This window comes from Balaenoptera acutorostrata, chromosome 13, assembly GCF_949987535.1.
Source record: "Balaenoptera acutorostrata chromosome 13, mBalAcu1.1, whole genome shotgun sequence".
Lineage (NCBI taxonomy): Eukaryota > Metazoa > Chordata > Mammalia > Artiodactyla > Balaenopteridae > Balaenoptera > Balaenoptera acutorostrata.
Genome location: NC_080076.1, coordinates 85,140,084 through 85,160,643, shown reverse-complemented (window position 1 = coordinate 85,160,643; position 20,560 = coordinate 85,140,084). Strand labels below are relative to the sequence as shown.

At 43.5% G+C, this 20,560-nt stretch overlaps 1 protein-coding gene, 1 non-coding gene and 1 pseudogene across 2 annotated transcripts in view; 1 reads left to right on the top strand and 2 right to left on the bottom strand.

Annotated features, from left to right (window-relative positions):
* Nucleotides 1–20,560, top strand: part of IFT81 (intraflagellar transport 81) — a 203,125-nt gene that overhangs the window by 5,818 nt on the left and 176,747 nt on the right. The window lies entirely within an intron of this gene.
* On the bottom strand, nt 3,405–4,198 carry LOC102999578 (myelin-associated neurite-outgrowth inhibitor-like; annotated as a pseudogene).
* Nucleotides 10,321–10,451, bottom strand: LOC114238771 (small nucleolar RNA SNORA24). Its single transcript, XR_003624057.1, has one exon. It is a non-coding gene; the product is annotated as a small nucleolar RNA SNORA24 (small nucleolar RNA).

Below are 20,560 nucleotides of genomic sequence, written 5' to 3'. Positions count from 1 at the left end.
GTACTAGAGAGGAGAGTCACGCAGTCCACCCTTCCCCTGTGCCAACCACTCGTCTCTAGAGACACACCCCGTCCTTAGAAAGCACCAAGAGAAGAACCAGAAGCTGTACCCCACCTCAAGCCCCACACCCTTAAGCCTGCCCTTGCACGGCCAGAGGGTGTCAGGCAGGCGTCCCATCTGGGCAATGCCCAGGCTGGCAAGAACTGGGGCGTCCAGCTGTTAGCTGCCAGATAGGGGGAAGGTGGCCCAACTGGTCGGAGTAATACTGTTTCCAAATGTTTACAAAGGACAGGTGAAGAAGTCTGAGTTTCCTTAAAAAGTAGGCCCCAATACTGATGCGTCTGGTTCCTGCCATCCTTTCACCATCTGCTGCCAGGACAGCACTACCAGAGATTAGTATATCCCAAGCCCCAAGAATCTATTTCCTCTTGTTTGAAGTGCCGATGCCAGCAGATGGAGTGAGGCACTGCATGCACAGCTTGGGAAGGGCAGGGCGAGTACCGAGTACCAACCAGGTGTCCAGCCCACGGCTCAGGACCACTCTCAGCTCCTGTAAATACTACATTTGCATAGCACTCAAGAAACGGAGTCATATAATACAACTGGTAGGCCTAATAACTAAACCAACAAGAATGTTGAGAAAAGATCAAACACAAGAGACAAAAGATTCTGGAAGCGCTTCTGTGCTTGTCACAAATGGCCCTGGCCCTGATGCTGGCCTCAGTTCTCAGAGGCAGCAAGCTGATGGGACCATCAGTCATCGTGAAACATTCAGTCATCTGGCCCAGATCCAAACAGGGTTTCCCTAAGCAGAGAAACATACCTTCTAAACCTTAGGGGAAGGCTGTAGAACAAAAATTTTTTAAAATGTCCATGATGATATCTATGTTTATAGGAATTAGTTCCTTTATTTGCCTGTCTCAACTTCTAAAATAACTGTAATTTAGCTGAAAGACTCTCAAATTAGGAATGTCACATATAAAAAATGCAGAATTTCTCTGAATGTTCTACTGTTGTGCTTAGGATATCAAATTATGCAACTTTATAACAGAAGCTGTATTCCTTAATTTTACTGGGACTAAATGCTGCTAAAATTACAACATATGATAGTTTTGTTACTATTCATTATATCCAGGTTCTTACCTGCTAGACAAGATCTACTTTTCACATTTGATAGCTGATGCCCTGATAGTTTCAAAATTGAAAAGATTTCCACACAGATGTATTCCATAATGCAAAAGTATTTGATGAAGTCTCCCAACTCAACTTCACAAAAGGGAAGCAAGATTTTTTTAGAAATTACAGGGGGGAAAGTGTTTATAAAGCTGATATAAATGGGGAGAAAACGCAACCCACTCTTTTCTTTCTCTTGAAAACACCATTTAATTCAGTGCTCGTGAAAACATTCACCCTGTGTGTGCCAAGTCTCAGGCAAGCTGGAAGAAATAGCCTATATAATTTCTCATAACTTCCTCCTGAATTCAAATGACTCTAACCCTTACAGGTAGTCGCATGTGTGTATCTGTGTATGTGCACTCTGTTTGGGACTTTTAAAAAACATATACTAAAATCATATTTTCTCCTAACTTATTACACTAAACTGGGGAAACCAGCTTCTCTGTTACTGGATCAGTTCAGGCCCTGGAGAACATATCGATGTTACAAACTGGCCACTACACAGGTGGAATTACCAACAAAGAGTTGAAGAAGTGGACACTGTGCCTGGGGTAAATGGCTGCCACACACACGCACATGCACACACACACGAATACACACATACAAAGGTAGGTTAAACAGAAATAAATCTTCTGTTTACAATGATCCATGCAAAAATATTCCTAAATTTCTTATAAAATAAAATGTGAAAAAGAAAATTATGAAGAGTACTCACTATAAAAAATAAGGTTACCAAAGGCTCAGGGGTCAGGTATCCCACTCACCATCCGGGGCTGAATGCCACCTCAGTGCCGGAGCCCTGACCAGCTGCCGGAGCTGTAAGGAGAGTAAGGTGCCCCCCCCCCACCTGAGGCCCACAGCGCTTGAAACAGCGACGGGGTGGAGCAGGGGCACCCCCGCCCCTGACAGACCGCTGAAAGGGAACAGCCCTCACCCCCCACCCCCTCTGACTTCATCTGAGGACAGACACACACATACACCCATCGATACAAGTTGGGCACATTTAGGCAAAAAAATCCTCTTGGTTTCTTATGTACAATATTCAGATTTTAAACACAAAATCCTTTCTGTAATAAGTTCCGGCAGGCAAACACGTTCTGATGCTGCCTGGCCCTTTGCTGTCCACACGTGCTTTGTGCCGAGTGTCCTCAGCCGCAAGAAGAGATGGCCGAAGGGGCTCACAGACAACAGGTGCCAGCCCTTCCCTCACACCTCCCCACAGCCATCTCCACGAGTCCCCTCCAGATGCTCTCAGAGGACAAGTCCCCATCAAGTGCTTGGGCCGAAACACAGCCACAGCCCTGCCTCTCTACAAGAAACAATCTATATCCAATGAAGTCCTGTTCCCTTTTAAAAGTTCTTAAATATACAACTTTCTTCATAACACACAGCTGAATGAAGTCTTTGCCCTTCTTTGTGGGAGGGAGAACAACAATGCCTACATATGTTTTCAGGTGATTCAAACATTTCCCCCGGCTGGGGGGAGAAAAAAGGAATGATTTTTCTAAGCTAAATAAAGGAGAGGCCAATACCTTCTCCAAGTGTGGCTGGTTCTCTTTCACATATCTTCCATCCCAGGAAAATAATTTCGCTCTACATAGGACTTTTCCATTAAACATATAGAAAGCATCATCTCTATCTGTAAGAGATTTGTAATTAAAATTTATATAGCAGAGAAAATTGCTTTGCTGATACATAAACCACCTTTTGTCCCTAACTGGATTCATGGTAATCCCTAAGGACGTCCACATCACACTGACCCCACATGCCTAAATGGAGAGAAAGCCATTAACCTGGCTGCACCCCAAGCAGCGGTGGCCTCCCCACACTCTCCCTGTCCCTGCAACTCTCTCCCAGTGCAGTCCATGCAAAAGGAACAGATGGGTGGAAAGTAGAAGTCCATGTTTCCAATTGGCAACCCACGTCAACCCCAAAAGGCTGAAGAATCATCGAAGAGATTTCAGATGCTCTGTGAAGAAATTCACTTTGACTTTGCATACATTACAAGAGTGCATTAATGATACAAGTTGTAAAATACTTTTCCATTCCTTTGGATTTTACATATGATAGTTCTGCATCAGTCACTGCAGGTAGATGGAACAAGCTTTGTTTTCGTGTTGTTGTTTTTTTTTAAACATGCATTCAGCTAGATATGATTCAGAATAGATTAATACTCCCTTTTTATCATCACAGTTAGCTAAAGAATTACCTGGCAGCCCACCAAACAGGATTTGCTTTAAGACCAACCCACAGAGTCAGTTGGAGACTGAGGGCGCTGGGACCTGCTGGGCCGGCCGTAGTATTGTTTAGCTAAGTGTCCAGAGCATTAAGAAGAAAGTCCTGGTTGGAGGCACGAGGCCTGCAGCACCAGCTGTGGAACCTCCACGATGTGACTGCACAGCTCCATCCGCAAACGTTTGCAGGGTGATCACCACTGAGGGCGCACATAGCTGTAGGTGGGTGTTCCTGGGGCCCGATAAGTGGGCACAGTGACGGGGTGGGGGGCGACAAGAGTTGGGGAGTGGGCGGGCAGTCAGCAAGGTATCCGCTGACATGGCTATAGTGGTCCCCGCCACCGTGCCCATGGTGACCCCGTTGCCTCTAGGCAGAGGGATGGGAGCAGGGGACACCGTCGCTGGTATTGGCATGCCGTTGGGCTGCACCACTGTGGTGTGGTGGATGACGTGAGGGGGTGCTGCATACAGGGGCTGGGGGTAGTACGTGCCTTGCTGTGCGTGCGCGCTCTGCTGGGGGTAGGCACTTCGCACGGCATGTCCAGCGGTCTGGTAGGGGTTGGGGGAGGAGGAGTACGGTGGCACCGCCCCGCTGGTGGGGGAACAGGACACTTTGTAAGGTGTGCCAGGAGTGTAACCTGTTTGAAAGGTAGGATTCGCTCCAGGGTACGTGTTGGGGGAGTAGGCAGGAGCTGCTGCGTAACCCATGGGGAAACAGCTGGATAACCAATTTCTTTGGCATTTGCATAGGGAACCGCAGAAGAACCCGGGCTATAAACAGGATTCATGATTTCAAGAACTCGCCGCGGCAGCGGCCTGGGCCTCGGTGACCCAGGGGTGCGCAGCCGCCCTTCACATAATCTTAATCACATTCAGTTGCATATTGTATGCTTGGCTGAGTGTAGTCAGTTATTGAGCAACTCTGGGAATTTAGCTTAAAAAAAAAAACACCAAGATTTTTAGTAAAGATGTTAAGACAACTCCGCAAAGAAATAATAGTCTTTTCAACAAATGGTGCTGGAACAACTGGATATTCACATGCAAATGATGAAGTTGGACCCCTACCTCTTACCATATATGAGAATTAACTCAAAATGGATCAAAGACCTAAATGTAAGAGTTAAAACTATGAGTCATATGAAGACATAGGTGTAAATCTTTGTGACCTTGAATTAGGCAGTGGTTTTTTAGATATGACACCTGAAGTTCAGGTGACAAAAGAAAAAAAGTAGATAAATTGGACTTTATGAAAATTTAAAACTTTTGTGCATCAAAGGCCATTATTGAGAAAAAGAAGACAACCCACAGAATGGGAAAAATCATATATCTGAGAAGGGTCTAAAATCTTAAAGAGTTCTTTAACTCTTATAACTCATCAGTAAAATGACAACCCAACTAAAAATGGGCAAAAGGTTTGAACAGACATTTCTACAAAGCAGATACACAAAAGGTCAATAAGGATATGAAAAGATGTTCAATATCATTGGTCACTAGGGAAATGCAAATCAAAATCACAGTGAGATACCACTGCATCCCACTAGCATAGGTATAATCAAAACAATCGACCATCAAAAAGATGGCAAGGCTGGAGAAATTGGAGTATTCATATACTGCTGGTGGGAAAGTAAAATGGTGCAGCTGCTTTAAGAAAACATTTTGGGGCTTCCCTGGTGGCACAGTGGTTAAGAATTCGCCTGCCAATGCAGGGGACACAGGTTCGAGCCCTGGTCCAGGAAGATCCCACATGCTGCGGAGCAACTAAGCCCGTGTGCCACAACTACTGAGCCTGTGCTGTAGAGCCCACAAGCCACAACTACTGAAGCCCTCGCTCCTAGAGCCCGTGCTCCACAACAAGAGAAGCCACCGCAATAAGAAGCCTGTGCACCACAGCGAAGTGTAGCCCCCGCTCAAGGCAATTAGAGGAAGCCTGCCTGCAGCAACAAAGACCCAACGCAGCCATAAATAAATAAATAAACAAAAATTTTAAAAAAGATACGTTCATGTAAAAACTTGTACATGAATGTTCATAGTAGCATTATTCATAAGCCCCAAAAGGTGGAAGTAACTTAAATGTCCATCTACTGATGAATGGATAAATAAAATGTGGTCTATCCATACAATGGAATATTTAGCCATAAAAAGGAATGAAACACTGACACATGCTACAATATGTGTGAAGCTTGAAAACTATGCTAAGTGAAAGAAGCCAAGTACAAAAGGCTACATATTGTATGATTCTATTTTTATGAAATGCCCAGAATAGGCAAATCCACAGAGACAGAGAGTTGATCCGTGGTTGCTTAGGACTGGGGGAAATAAATAATGGGGAGTGATTGCTACCGAGTATGAGGTTCCCATCTGGGATCATGAAAATGGTCTGGAAAACAGATAATGGTGATAGTTGCAGAACACTTGTGAATTTACTAAAAGTCACTGATTTGTACATTTTAAAAAGGTTGTAGGACTTCCCTGGTGGTCCAGTGGGTAAGACTGTGCGCTCCCAATTCAGGGGGCCTAGGTTCGATCCCTGGTCAGGGAACTAGATCCCGTATGCATGCAGCAACTAAGAGTTCGCATGCCCAACTAAGAAGGCTGCATGCCGCAACGAAGATCCCGTGTGCCACAACTAAGACCCGGTGAGCCAAAATAAATAAATAAATACAATTATTTTAATAACACAAAATTAAAAAAATAAAAAGGTGGCTTTTATGGTATGTGAATTATATCAAATTAAAAGAAGAGAGGAAGGAAGGAAGAAAAGGAAAGAAAGAAAGAAAGAAAGAAAGAAAGAAAAAGAAAGAAAGAAAGAGAAAGAAAGGAAGGAAGGAAGAAAGAAAGGAAGAAAGAAAGAAAGAAACAGGGAGTAGACAATCAAGGTCCTCAGAAAAAAAGTACCTACCACATAATAATGGGGCCAAACCTCATGTTCTTTCTTCATAGGGGAGCACCTCAGACCCTCACACAGAAATTATTTTTATTTTAGACAAAGTTCCAACAGTCTGGATTGTCCGTTTCCTTTGATGCATGGTAAGCCAGTTTATCACAACATTCTTCCTCTAAAAACTGCCCTTCCTCACAGAGGTGGCCCCAGCAGCCATTTTTATACTACATGACCTTATCAATCGGACCACAGGGAAACCTAACCCAAAAGGACCAATCTGATTCTCTCCTCTGGGACTGGCACTGGGAGAGAGGCAGCTCTTTGTTCTCTGCAAGTGACCAGAACTGAGCTGATGTAACCTCAGGGTTTGTGGCAGAGTCATGTTTATGGAGAAGCCAAGAAGGGGAGTTTACAGAAGCAAAAGAAAGAAACTGGACAGGCAAAGGGAGCAGAGGTGAGCAATACTAAGAAAATGACCTCTTTGGTTTCTGCTGAGTTTCTACTTCCTGGTTCTGCCTCCTTGGTTCACTTTTGCCCTTAAGGTACCCCCGTAAGCTTATAATAAATGTTCGATTTTTTTCTTAAGCTAGAAGGCTTTTGAAAGTTGGGATTGAAAAGGCTTTGGCTATAGCGCTAGGTTCCAAGAGATGAAAACTGTACTGTCACTGGTAATGTGGGCGTTAAAACAAATGTTTGTATGAATGCAGCAAATTAGAGATGGGAGGCACTGCTTGAGGCCACCAATGCTAAGAGCAGCAATAAATAGATTAATAGTGCATAAAAAGAAATAAGTTCCTATAAAAAGCTCCAAAAGAACTCCAAAAAGCTCATCAGTCTGTTACCATTTAGTTGCGAGGCCAGCAGTGGCTGACCTCAGTGCATATTAGGGCGTCGTTTGGTTACAGCACAGTCATTACAATGGCCTCGAGATGCAAAAGGCCAGTCAGATGAAGCTGTATGCTTCAATGAAAAAAACGTTTAAATTAATGTTCAGGCATTTATAGATGTAAGATTCACTTATCTGGCACGTAGACGTTGTAAAATCTGTCATTGTATAACATAATGACAGATGCATGTGCTCCAAATGTGTAATTATATATCTCCAGAAACAGCACATTCCCTAAATAAAGAACAAGTTGGTAGCAGAAGTGAGGAATAAATCACTTTATAATTATACTGTTGCTTTCCCCATGGAGTCCTTGAGGCTAAAGCCGGTGTGGAACATAGCCGTATGTTCCATATCTAATAGGCCGTATGTTGACCATATCTGCTAGATCAGTGGGTCTCAACCTATCAGGCTTAAAGTCCCTTTAAAAAGAAATATTTTCTAATATCCCGTTAGGAGCCCTGAAAGAAATTAATATGAAATATAATTAGCCTACACTCAAATATGTATAAGTAAATGTGTATACATATATAAATGTTTAGTTTGCATTTTCATAGTGATTAATCTTGAGCTTTTCAGGTGCTTATAGGCCATTTGTACATCTTTGCAGAAATGTCTGTTCAGATCCTTTGCCCATTTCTTAATTGGGTTATTTGTCTATTTTAGGTTGTAAGTGTTCTTTATATATTGCAGCTACAATTCCTTATCAGATATATGATCTGCAAATGTTTCCTCCCATTCAGTGGGTGGGGAGAATTATAGCTTATCAAAATGGAGAAAATGGGAAGTATGATATTCTTGCAGATGAGCTGGACCTGTTTCTGAAACTGTGCCTTAAAATCTCAGCACATTTGACATTTGGTTTCAGGGTACTATAAAGTCCTCAGAGACCACATCCTTTGGTAGGCAACAGAGAATAGAGGATGGATAGGAAAAAAGCTGTGAATACAAAAGGTGATGGAGCAGTTGTGAGGTCGACTTGCGGGGGTTGTATCTGATATTACTGAAAACAAAGGTATTCAGGAGTGGATACAGTGTGTGCCAGGCACTGGGATATATATGATTATTTACTAGTTATGCATCCTTAGATGAGCTATTTACTTTTGGGGAGTATGTTTCTTTTTTGTTTTATAAATTTATTTTATTATTTAGTTATTTATTTAGGCTGCATTGGGTCTCTTGTTGCTGCGCACAGGCTTTCTCTAGTTCTGGTGAGTGGGGCCTACTCTTCGTTGTGGTGCACGGGCTTCTCATTGCGATGGCTTCTCTTGATGCGGAGCACAGGCTCTAGGCACGCGGGCTTCAGTAGTTGTGGCGCACGGGCTTAGTTGCTCCGCGGCATGTGGGATCTTCCCGACCAGGGCTCGAACCTGTGTCCCCCTGCATTGGCAGGCGGATTCTTAACCACTGTGCCACTAGGGAAACCCGGGAGTATGTTTCTTTATATGTAAAATGGGGATCGGTGTTATTGTGTCAAATGTGATATCGCGTTTATGATAGTAATAACAACAGCTAATGTGCTGCTAAAAGCTTTATGGGCTTCCTTTCACTTGGTCTCATGTGAACCTAGGTGGGCACTGAGGAGTAAAACTGAGACTTAGATCATGCAAGGGGTTCAGTCAGGATTTGAGTCCATGTCTGTCTGATTCCAGAATCTTTGCTCTTAAATATTTCATTATGTAGCTTTAAAATGCTGTGAAATCATTTTGTCCACTAAATCATTGTGTAATATTATGTGGGACTATTTTTATGGTTCCAATGCTTGGTATGTTATGTAAGTTTAAGGGATAATGAGGATTGTGGGGGTCACCTTGAAATGGGAGAAGTCATGCTTGTGGAGATGCTAGTTATTGGAACCCCCATACATTTCATCATGTTCCCTGACATTAGCATACGATGTAATATCTTCTCAAATTTACTTGGAAACTATTAGATACCTAAATATTTGGAAGGATTACCCAACAGACTCAGGAAAATAGGACCTGAAGATACAGTCCCGTTAGTGTCAAATCTGATAACTTTCCCAGATGGTGTCTTAATTACTGTGGGGGGCAGAATAATGATCCCCCTGAGGATATCAGTGTTCTAACCCCTGCATCCTGTGACTGTGTTACATTATATGGCAAAAGGGACTTTGCAGATGTGATTAAGTTAAGGATTTTAAGATGGGGAGAGTATCCTGAATTATCCAGGTGAGTTTAATCACAAGGGTTCTGAAAAAATGGAAGAGGGGCCGAAGGTCAGAGTCAGAAAAGGCCTGTGACAACAGAAGCACAGGTGAGAGTGATGAGATTGCTAATTGGAGGACATGAGCCAAACAATGAAGCTTTCTGGAAAAGGCAAGAAATGGATTCCCCCCAGCGCCTCCTGAAGGAACACAGCCTGCCAACACCTTGATTTTGGCCCATTAGACCCATTTTGGATTTCTGATCTCCAGAACTGTAAAATAATATATTTGTGTTTTCTTAAGCCACTGAATTTGTCATAGTTTGTTACAGCATCAGTAGGAGACGAATATAGTTACTAACTCCATAGAAACACTATAAGCATAAGATTCTTTTTTTTTTTTTTTTTTTTACAGCAAGGAAACACTCATTTATTCTCCACTTGAATACCATGTTTGAGATTTAAAATCATGTTTGGCAGTGTACTGCAGGATGCTAAATAAGACTTCACCCATATTGCTTTGGATTTCTTGATATCTTGCTATGTTTTCCATCATCCATTGGAACAATTAGTTCAGTTTCCTAGAAACATTTGAACAGTAGTTAGAAGTTTGCCCAATAACCCAGTACCCTCCAGGGTTTTTTTTTTTTTTTCTGGCTGTGTTTGGTCTTCATTGCTGCGGGCGGGCTTTCTCTAGTTGCGGCGAGCGGGGGCTACTCTTCATTGCGGTGTGCGGGCTTCTCATTGCAGTGGCTTCTCTTGCTGCGGAGCACAGGCTCTAAGCACCCGGGCTTCAGTAGCTGTGGCTCACAGGCACTAGAGCGCAGGCTCAGTAGTTGTGGCACACGGGCTTAGTTGCTCTGCAGCATGTGAAATCTTCCCGGACCAGGGCTCGAACCCATGTCCCCTGCATTGGCAGGCAGATTCTTAACCACTGCACCACCAGAGAAGCCCACCCTCCAGGTTTTTAAAGTGAAGAACGTTACTTGTACAAGTCAGAATGTGATACCAATTAAATGGTGACAGCTTTGCCAATAAACAAGAATATGCTCTTCCATGGCTAGAAAGGGAGACTGCCACAGCTGACAGGTCTCGAAGATACATAGAGAAGCATAAGATTCTTAATTCAGATTAAGCTACAGAGAATTTCATTTACTCTCCTTAGTATTTAATCTTTGGACAGTTTGATTTATTTTCTTTGGAGAGGATTTTGGTGTATGTTTTTCTATGTATACTCGAATACCTGGCAACGGACTAGAGCTTGAGGGAGATGTACAAAGCTAACTTAATTAGGTAAATCATTATTCCTCCCCACAACATATTTTTTATAAGCACAGAAGTTAAATCTCTCACCCAAACAAGGTAAAAGCTTCAAGACTATTTGTGTGAATTTAGATTATTTTTCTTAATAAAATAAGTGGAAAAATAAAGATGTTTAACAGAGTAGAAGTGTTTCCCCCATTTAGTGTTCTTTATGACTTTTTTTGTGGTAACTAGATGGGTCTCCTATTCAATGGTAGAAAAAGGCTGATGCTGTGATTGGTAATGCACAGAGACAAAGACTGTGAAGTACAGAGATTTTTTTTTAAAATTTATTTATTTTTGGCTGCATTGGGTCTTCGTTGCTGCACGCGGGCTTTCTCTAGTTGTGGTGAGCGTGGGCTACTCTTCGTTGTGGTGCGCGGGCTTCTCATTGCGGTGGCTTCTCGTTGCGGAGCACGGGCTCTAGGCGCGCGGGCTTCAGTAGTTGTGGCACGTGGACTCAGTAGTTGTGGCTCGTGGGCTCTAGATCACAGGCTCTGTAGTTGTGGCGCACGGGCTTAGTTGCTCCACGGCATGTGGGATCTTCCTGGACCAGGGATCGAACCTGTGTCCCCTGCATTGGCAGGTGGATTCCTAACCACTGCACCAGCAAGGAAGGCCAAACGTGGAGGGAAATTTTTTTTCTTTTTTGGAGGCGCCGAGCAGCATGCAGAGAGCTTAGTTTCTTAGTTCCCCCATCAGGGATCGAACCTGTGCCCCCTGCAGTGGAAGCACAGAGTCTTAACCACTGGACCGCCAGGGAAGTCCAAGACTTTTATCTTATTAATCTTTTCATAGAATAAGCTTTTAGTTTTGTTAGTCGTCTCAGTTGTTCTATATTTTGTTGATTTCTGCCCTAATAGTTATTCCCTTCTTGTTTCTTTCATTTGGTTCTGCTGCTTCTTTTCCAGTATTTGAGTTGAATGCTTAGCCTCATGTCTTTCTTAACCTTTCTTGTTTCCTGATAAATGTATATAAAGCTATAAATTTCCCTTTAAAATAGTGCTTTCACTGTCTGTGTCCCACCAATTTTGACGTGTGGTGTTTTCACCATCATCCAGTTTTAAATATTTCCAAGAGTCATTTAGCAATATTTTATTTGGTTTCCAAATATTTTATAAATTTATCTTTTTTTAAAAAAATAAACCTTATTTTTTAGAAGAGTTTTATTTATTTATTTTTATTTTGGCCATGCCGTGCAGCTTGTGGGATCTTAGTTCCTCCACCAGGGATTGAACCCGGGCCCTCAGCAGTGAAAGGGCAGAGTCCTAACCATTGGACTGCCAGGGAATTCCCTAAAAATTTATCTTTTCAAAATTAATTTCAAATTTCATTAAAATGCAGTTGGAGAACCTGATCTATATCATATTGTTCATTGGGAATATATTGAAGGAGATACATGCATGTCTGTTTTGCAAGTGTTCCATGTGCACCCTAAAAGAACATGCATTCTTAGTGGGTGTTGAATTCTCTGTATATCTATTAGCTTGAGGGAGGCCCGCTCGAAGGAGGTACGTTTGAACTGAGATCTGAATGTCAGGAAAGAGCCAACTCTCTGAAAATCTGGGGGGAAAGGATCCCAGGCAGAGTGGACAGCAAGTGCAAAGGCCCTGAGGTAGGAATGAGCTTGGTGTGTTCCAGGAATAGAAAGAAGACCTGGAACATAGTGGGCAAGGAGGAGAGTGAAGTGAGGTAAGATCCTGAGAGGTAGTCAGGGGCCAGATCAAGTAGGGCCTCAGAGGCAATGGTATGGACTTTTGATTTTTTTTAAAAAAATTTATTTATTTATTTATGGCTGTGTTGGGTCTTCGTTTCTGTGCGAGGGCTTTCTCTAGTTGCGGCAAGCGGGGGCCACACTTCATCGCGGTGCGCGGGCCTCTCACTATCGCGACCTCTCTTGTTGCGGAGCACAGGCTCCAGACGCGCAGGCTCAGTAGCTGTGGCTCAGGGGCCCAGTTGCTCCGCGGCATGTGGGATCTTCCCAGACCAGGGCTCGAACCCGTGTCCCCTGCATTGGCAGGCAGATTCTCAACCACTGTGCCACCAGGGAAGCCCTGGACTTTTGATTTTAACCAACACAGTAAATTCATTGACCACACTTACCAGGTGATGTGCTATGAACTTTATGTAAGCCTGATGTCAAATACAAACTGATCGCATTTTATACGATGGGGGAAGCACTTTGAGATTAAAAGTACCTTAGAGATCATATTTAGCCCAGTCCTTTCCTTTTGCAAATAAGAAAACTAAGATGAGGTTTAAAAGGGTCTCACAGTTAGCCAGAGCCCAGGCTTTGGACATCCCCCTGTCTCTCTGATAGATAAGCTCTTAAAAGGGAGGACTCCACTTTCATTTAATTTCATTCAAATGTTATTGAAAGGAATCTTATAAGCAAAAATCATGCTCACCCATCCTATTTACTTATTTTGTAAATCTAGAGTTTTGCAGATTGAGTTTATTCAAAATGAGTTTCCCACAGGGACTTCTTCCTTTCCTCAAATATTCTGCTCTCATTTTACCCCTCTCTGCTTCACTTGAACATTTGGACCTGTTTCTATGAGGCAAGCCACTTCAGCCCGCCTTATATTCTCCTGGGCACTACTGTCCCATTTCCAGGATGACCTGTCCCAGCACTTTTTTGATAAGGCCTCTGTGGCACATTCAGAAAACCTCCGCATCACAAAGATACTCACAGTAATTACCCATCGGTACTGCCTGGCTGCATGTGGGTTTTCTCACCTTACCCACCTGGGAGGCGAAGCCACTCTGCTCTCCCAGCGGCACGGGAGCTAATGTGGATGTACCCTGAGCAAGCAAAGCTGAATCCAGCTACTGCGCCAGGCCGTCCTCAAACCGTGAATGGGCACGGTGTACATGCGATGCCTCCCCGCCTGTGAGCCTGGCTCCACACGGGCATCAGCAAGTGCCTTTGGGAACGTAGTCCTTTAGTGCTTTATCTGCTGAAGGCAGATTTATTCCCCTCAGAGAGGTAGAAATTTCTTCCCTGATGGTGGATGGCAAAGTCAATGCCTCAGGCAAGATCAGTGCCTCCAGTCCCATCCGAAGAAAGCCAAAGGTAAGATTTATATCCACCAACCACTGGTTTATCCCTTCTTCTTTGCATATCCTCACAAATATTGTTCTCCTGGCTTGCTGGCCAAGCTGGGGATCTCCACTGGAATATTTTCTTACAAGACACATTTATATGTGGTTGGAGGAAACAAAAAAGTATGAACAGCAAGCCATCACCAAGCCTCCAATTGAGACTCAGGCTAAGAGAGTCTGGACTGCAAAAAATTATATATATTTTAATGATATAAGGAAATTTCCACAGAATATAAAAATCCCACAGTTGCCTAAGCATTGGTTTTTGCTTTTGTTGATTTAAAAAATTGTGGTAAATATACATAACATAAATTTAACTATTTTTAAGTGTACAATTAAGTGGCATTAAGCACATTCACAGTGTTGTACAACCATGGCCGTTATCCATTTCCAGAATTTTTTCAGCAGCAGCAGCTTTGTGCCCGTTAAACACTAACTCTTCATTTCCTTCTCCCCCCCAGCCCCTGGTAACCTTTATTCTACTTTCTATCTCTATGGATTTGCCAGTTCTGGATATTTCATATCAACTGAGTCATACAGTATGTGGCCTTTTGTGTCTGGCTTACTTCACTTAGCATAATGTTTTCAAGGTTCATCCATATTGTAGCATGTGTCAGTACTGCATTCCTTTTTATGGCCAAATAATATTCCATTGTATGTATATAACCCATTTTGTTTATCCATTCATCTCTTCATGGGCACTTGGGGTGTCTCCACCTTTTGGCTATTGTCAATAATACTGCTATGATCATTTGTGTACCAGTATGTATTTGAGTCCTTGCCTTCAGTTCTTTTGGGTATATACCTAGGAGTGGAATAGCTGGATCATATAGTAATTTTGCATTTAAGTATTTGAGGAACTTAAATATATGAGGAACCCAAGCATAGATTTTGTATTTAAAATATATTTGTCACAATTAAAAAGAGAGAATCAAAGTATTTGGTATGGCTGCCATAATAAAGCACCAGAGACTGGGTGGCTTAAATAGCAGAAATTTGACGTACAAGATCAAGGTGTCAGCAGAGTTGGTTTCTTCTAAGGCTTCTCTCTTTGTCTTATAGACAGCCATCTTCTCCCTGTATCTTCACATGATCTTCCCTCTGTGCCTGTGTCCTAATCACCTCTTCTTATAAGGACACCAATCATATTGGACTAGGAGCTACCCATATGATCATTTTACCTTAATTACCTCCTTAAAGGCTACATCTCCAAATAGTCATTTTCTGGGATAATGGGGGTTAGAACTTCAACATATGCATTTGGTGGTGGCGGGAGCAAGATTGAGCCTACAGGAGGGGTAGAGCCAGCCATATGCCAACTCTTATTTTTAAATAAATTTATTTACTTATTAATTAATTTATTTTTGGCTGTGTTGGGTCTTTGTTGCTGTGCGTGGGCTTTCTCTAGTTGCGGCGAGCAGGGGCTACTCTTTGTTGCGGTGTGTGGCCTTCTTATTGCGGTAGCTTCTCTTGTTGCAGAGCACAGGCTCTAGGCACATGGGCTTCAGTAGTTGTGGCTCACGGGCTCAGTGGTTGTGGCTCGCGGGCTCTAGAGTGCAGGCTCAGTAGTTGTGGCGCACGGGCTTAGTTGCTCCACAATATGTGGGATCTTCCCAGACCAGGGCTTAAACCCACGTCCCCTGCACTGGCAGGCAGATTCCTAACCACTGCGCCACCAGGGAAGTCCATATACACCAACTCTTGACTGACTTACCCAAAACAAATCATGGTAGAGGGAAACACAAAAGATGGTTTTTAAGCTTGATTTCTGGATTTCAGGAAACGCCATTTGACCTTTTCTGATATCTCTGAATTTGTTATTATCTGTGACATATTTCGGTGAGGATTGAAGTGAGTCTTCTTTGTCTCCTTAAATTTGCATTCAGGGTTAAAGGCTTTTAATAAATATCTTTGCAAGAAAAAAGTGAACCCTAATTGAAGAATCACATCTCCCTTAAGTAAGAAATGTCATGCAGATTGTGTTCTGCCTTGAACATCTTTCAGTGTCATTTGCTATCCTTCTATGGCATCATTTTAAATAGCTGCATATAGTTCTATTATATGAGTGTACCATAATTTATTTAACCGACCCTCTAGTGTTGGATTTAAAGGAATTTTTAAAATTCTTACTCAGATTCTGTTCTTTCTATTACCACCACCCAATTAGTAGTCTAGGTTGCTTTTTGAGTCACTCTTACATGATTCCAGCAGACTTCTAAAAGTAATCTCTCTTCCCAGGGTTTCCCCCTTCACCCAACATCCTCATGGAGGTCTGAAGGATGTTCTTAAGTCACTGTTTTCCTCACATCTCCTGTCAACCCAAGAATGGCTCCACCTTAACTTTGCAATTGGTCCAAACATCTCAGCCCTTAAAAAAAAAAAAAAAAAAAAAAGATTTCCCCAAATCAGCCTCTATTTAACTTTCATCCACTTTCTTCCCAACCTGGGGAGCCAGTCAAGTCTACTTGTAGTCTTAGCACATAGCATACTCATTTCTCTGGACCTGGCTGGTGCCTTAGTCCTGCTGGGAATACCTTTTCTCATCCCACTGAATGTTTCCAGTCTCTTCATCTAGGAGGGCCAGCTCATGGGTCACAAGCTTCATAAAGCCCCCTGTGACTACTCTTGTCTGTATGGATTTTATTTTGCCTTTCTTTGAGCTTCTGTCTCACTGAGATGGGACCACATAGTTTATGAAGCAGTAAGAAGTAAGCTTGTGTCCCTTCTGGCTAGACTAGAAGGTCCAGAGACCTTGTTGTAAATGTCCCAGTCACACTGGCCATCTGACAGTTCTTGGAACACACTCATTTCTTTCCCACGTCAGTGCTTTGTGCTTGCCGTCCCTCTGCCTGAAATGTCCTGCCTCCAACTCGTCATGGTCAGTTCCTTCTTGACATTCAGATCTAGTTTAAATGTCACTTCCTTGGAGAGGCCATCCCTGACCCCTGTCGGAAATAACTCCATTGTTTTTAGCACAGCGCATTGCTTATTTCTTTCAGACCCAGGCTGTGCTCAACTCATCCCTTTACACATTGCTTGCCCATCTTCTGCACTTCACCTAACCTCCAGGACAGCCTGTCTGGTTCATTTGTTTATTCTGGCACCTACCCAGTGCCAGGGTGCTCAATAAATGTTTGCTGAATGAATTGGTGAGATTGGATGGAATGGAGAAAGAGAAGGGAGATGGTGAGGCTGTCCCTTGGATTTCTGACTTGGGAAACTGAGCTGATGGCAGGTGGTGCTACTAACCGAGCTTGGGAGTTCCAGAAGAGCCCATGTGGGTGGGGGTGGAGGAAGCAGAGATGATTATTTCTCCTCTGTACTTATTTGAGTTGCCTCTAAACTATTTAAGTAGAATATTCATCCACACATGGTTAAATATATGGGCCTAGAGCTTAGGAGTGATTCTTGGGCACTGTCCAAATAACAATAATAGCCAGCATCGTTAGACATGGTTAACACTTTAAATAACAATAATACCTAACTTTTTTTTTCTTTTTTTTTAAATTTATTTTTGGCTGTGTTGGGCTTCGTTGCTGCACGCAGGCTTTCTCTAGTTGTGGCGAGCAGGGGCTACTTTTTGTTGCAGTGTGTGGGCTTCTCCCTGCAGTGGCTTCTCTTGTCGTGGAGCACAGGCTCTAGATGCATGGGCTTCAGTAGTTGCAGCACAGGGGCTCAGTAGTTGTGGCGCACGGACTTAGTTGCTCCACGGCATGTGGGATCTTCCTGGACCAGGGCTCAAACTCGTGTCCCCTGCATTGGCAGGCGGGTTCTTAACCACTGTGCCACCAAGGAAGTCCAATAATACCTAACATTTATTGACCACTTACTCTGTGCCAGGCAGTGTGCTAAGTGCTTCACATACATTTACTCTTAGAACATTTAATATTTAATACAGGGCTTCCCTGGTGGCGCAGTGGTTGAGAATCTGCCTGCCAATGCAGGGGACACGGGTTCGAGCCCTGGTCTGGGAAGATCCCACATGCCGCGGAGCAACTGGGCCCGTGAGCCACAAATACTGAGCCTGAGCGTCTGGAGCCTCTGCTCCGCAACAAGAGAGGCCGCGATAGTGACAGGCCCGCGCACCGCGATGAAGAGTGGCCCCCACTCGCCGCAACTGGAGAAAGCCCTCACACAGAAACGAAGACCCAACACAGCCAAAAATAAACATAATAAATAAATAATAAATAAAAATTAAAAAAAAAATTTAATACAAACCTTGGATACAAAGATACAATTAAGGTTTCTAAGAATTGGGTAAACTGAGGCCTCTCTGCTAATTAGTGGGCGGGCTAGGATTTGAAGCCAGGTGGTCAGTTTCCAGTGTCCCAGCTCTTCCCCACTGCACTAGTGTGCTGGAATAGGCATGCAGGCACACAGAACCAAGCCCACTGCCTTTGAGGAGCTTCTTGTTTCCCTGGGGAAACAAAATAACTTATAACTTACTATACTCAACAGCCTTGCCTAAGGCTTGCCTAAGGCTCTTATCCAAGCCTGTCAAGTATGGTAATTATTTGATTAAAATGACTGGTGTTGGCCTCCCCCTCTGATTCCTGAAGACTCACACACATATGACCTTCATAATTCATTCAGAAGAACTAAGGAAGTTGGAAATGCAAAATCCTTTCCATAGATCATCATCTGTTTTGGAAACATGATTCATAACCCTCTTGGGACTGGAAAAGAGGAAACTGAAAGATCACAGTAAAAGTGAAAGAAGATAGTGATGTCTACATCTATTCAAAAGAGAGTAGAAGGGGACTTCCCTGGTGGTCCAGCGGCTAAGAAACCACACTCCCAATGCAGGGGGCCCGGGTTTGATCCCTGGTCAGGGAACTAGATCCCACATGCCGCAACTAAAGATCCCACATGCCGCAACTAAAGATCCCGCATGCCGCAACTAAAGATCCCACGTGCCACAACAAAGATCCCGTGTGCCGCAACTAAGACCCGATGCAGCCAAATAAATAAATAAATAAATATTTTTTAAAAAAGAGAGAGAGCAGAAGGATTTCAATCAGCGGACCCTCAGGGATTCCTGGAATGATGCCTGCATTGGATTAGAGTATGGGCTGAGAAACATACAAGCAGCAGAAAGTGTAACCACACCCAGTGCACTCAAATGGTTACTTTGAATAAATGGGGGTAGTGGTCCCAGTTCCCCATGGGCTCTAAGAAACAGGGCTTTGTACAGACGGTGACTGTGCAGAAGCCAAGCCTCTAATTTTTTAGGGCAACTGGCTTTAAGGGTATCTTAATCACCTCCTCTTCACCGCATTGGTAAGGGAGGGATTCCCACCCTAGGGGTATGGGGATGGCCGAACATATGACACCCAGCACTGGACAGCTGAAATTGGCAGCAGTTCATTGGTCACATATACTCACAGCACAGGGAAGAAGGATACCACACGCCCTGCAGGGTCACATGGGGGTAGCATTTAGGAACAGAGTGAACAACCAGAGGCAGTGGGAGGCAAGCTTGCTTTGTAGTATCTGGAGGGTGAGGTGTCCTGTGGTTCCCACAGGAGAATGTCGTTGGCTCTTTTGGATAATTCCATGGCCTGGTGGGGAACGCAAATCCACTATGCAGTGATCAGCAGAAACTGCATCTGGTCCATCTGATGAGGAAGGCTGTTTAACTAGGCGACATTTTCGATCAGACCAAGAAGAAAAACTTGCAGTTAAGCCAAGCTAGGCCCTCCTGATTTCACCAGATGTTAAGGCAGCATGTAATATTAGACCTTGATTTTAGGCCTTACACCACAGGGTGGAATGCATCTGTAGGCTCTGTTGACTGCCCCTTGTCTCTAGATTTGGCACCTTCTTGACCCTGACCCAAAGCTCAACGAGTGTTCTCATGCCCACCAACTTGGGACAGGAGATATTCTAAATATCAAGGCATAATGGGAATTCCCTGGTGTTCCAGTGGTTAGGACTCGGTGCTCTCACTGCCGGGAGAGGAAGAGCAGGAGAGAAAAGAGAATCAGTCCATTTTGCTGCATATTTGGGACACGTGTTTCACAGAGTAGGGAAAGACTGAAATGAAAATTAAAACTATATCTACCACCACTCTGGGCGATCAGAATGATCTTTTAAAAATGAAATATAATCTTACTAGGCTCCTACTTAAAACCCTTCAATGGGTCTCCTTTGGTCTTTCTTAATATAAAGACAGAACTCCTTGCCATGACCTTCAAGGCTCTGTGCAGTCCAACCCCTGCCTGTACAGTCTTATCTCATTCCTTACTTCCCCATACTATTTATGGAGCAGGCATACAGGTCTCCTTTAAATTCTGCAAACCTTCTATGCTTTTTGTCAGCCCCAGGACCTTTGCACATGCTATTGTCTTGGCCTAGAATGCTCTTTCCTCCCCAACTCACATAGTTATCTAGAACTTATCCTTCAAGTTTCAGCTGAAGAGCTCCTTCCCTCAGGGAAGATTTCTCTGATTTCCCCAAATAGGTCAAGTTCCCCTATTATAGGCTCTCAGAACATCTTTTACCTTCTTCATCATGATACTCATCATAAGTTACAAGTTTATATTTGTTTGAATTATTTGATTAATGTCCATCTCCTCACATCTCCATGGGAGTGGCAACCTTACTTATCATTGATCTCTAGTAAGTGCCTAAAAGAAAACTCCTGTTTACCTATACTCTACTCGTAACACTTCTGACACCAAATGTGCATGGGGTTTTCCCACACCAACCAATTCTCCAACTCTCCAGACACCAACTGGGTGTCTTGCAATTCAATTATGACATTAATTACCTGGAGTTAGCGTAGACCCCACAGGTTAAGGGTTCAGT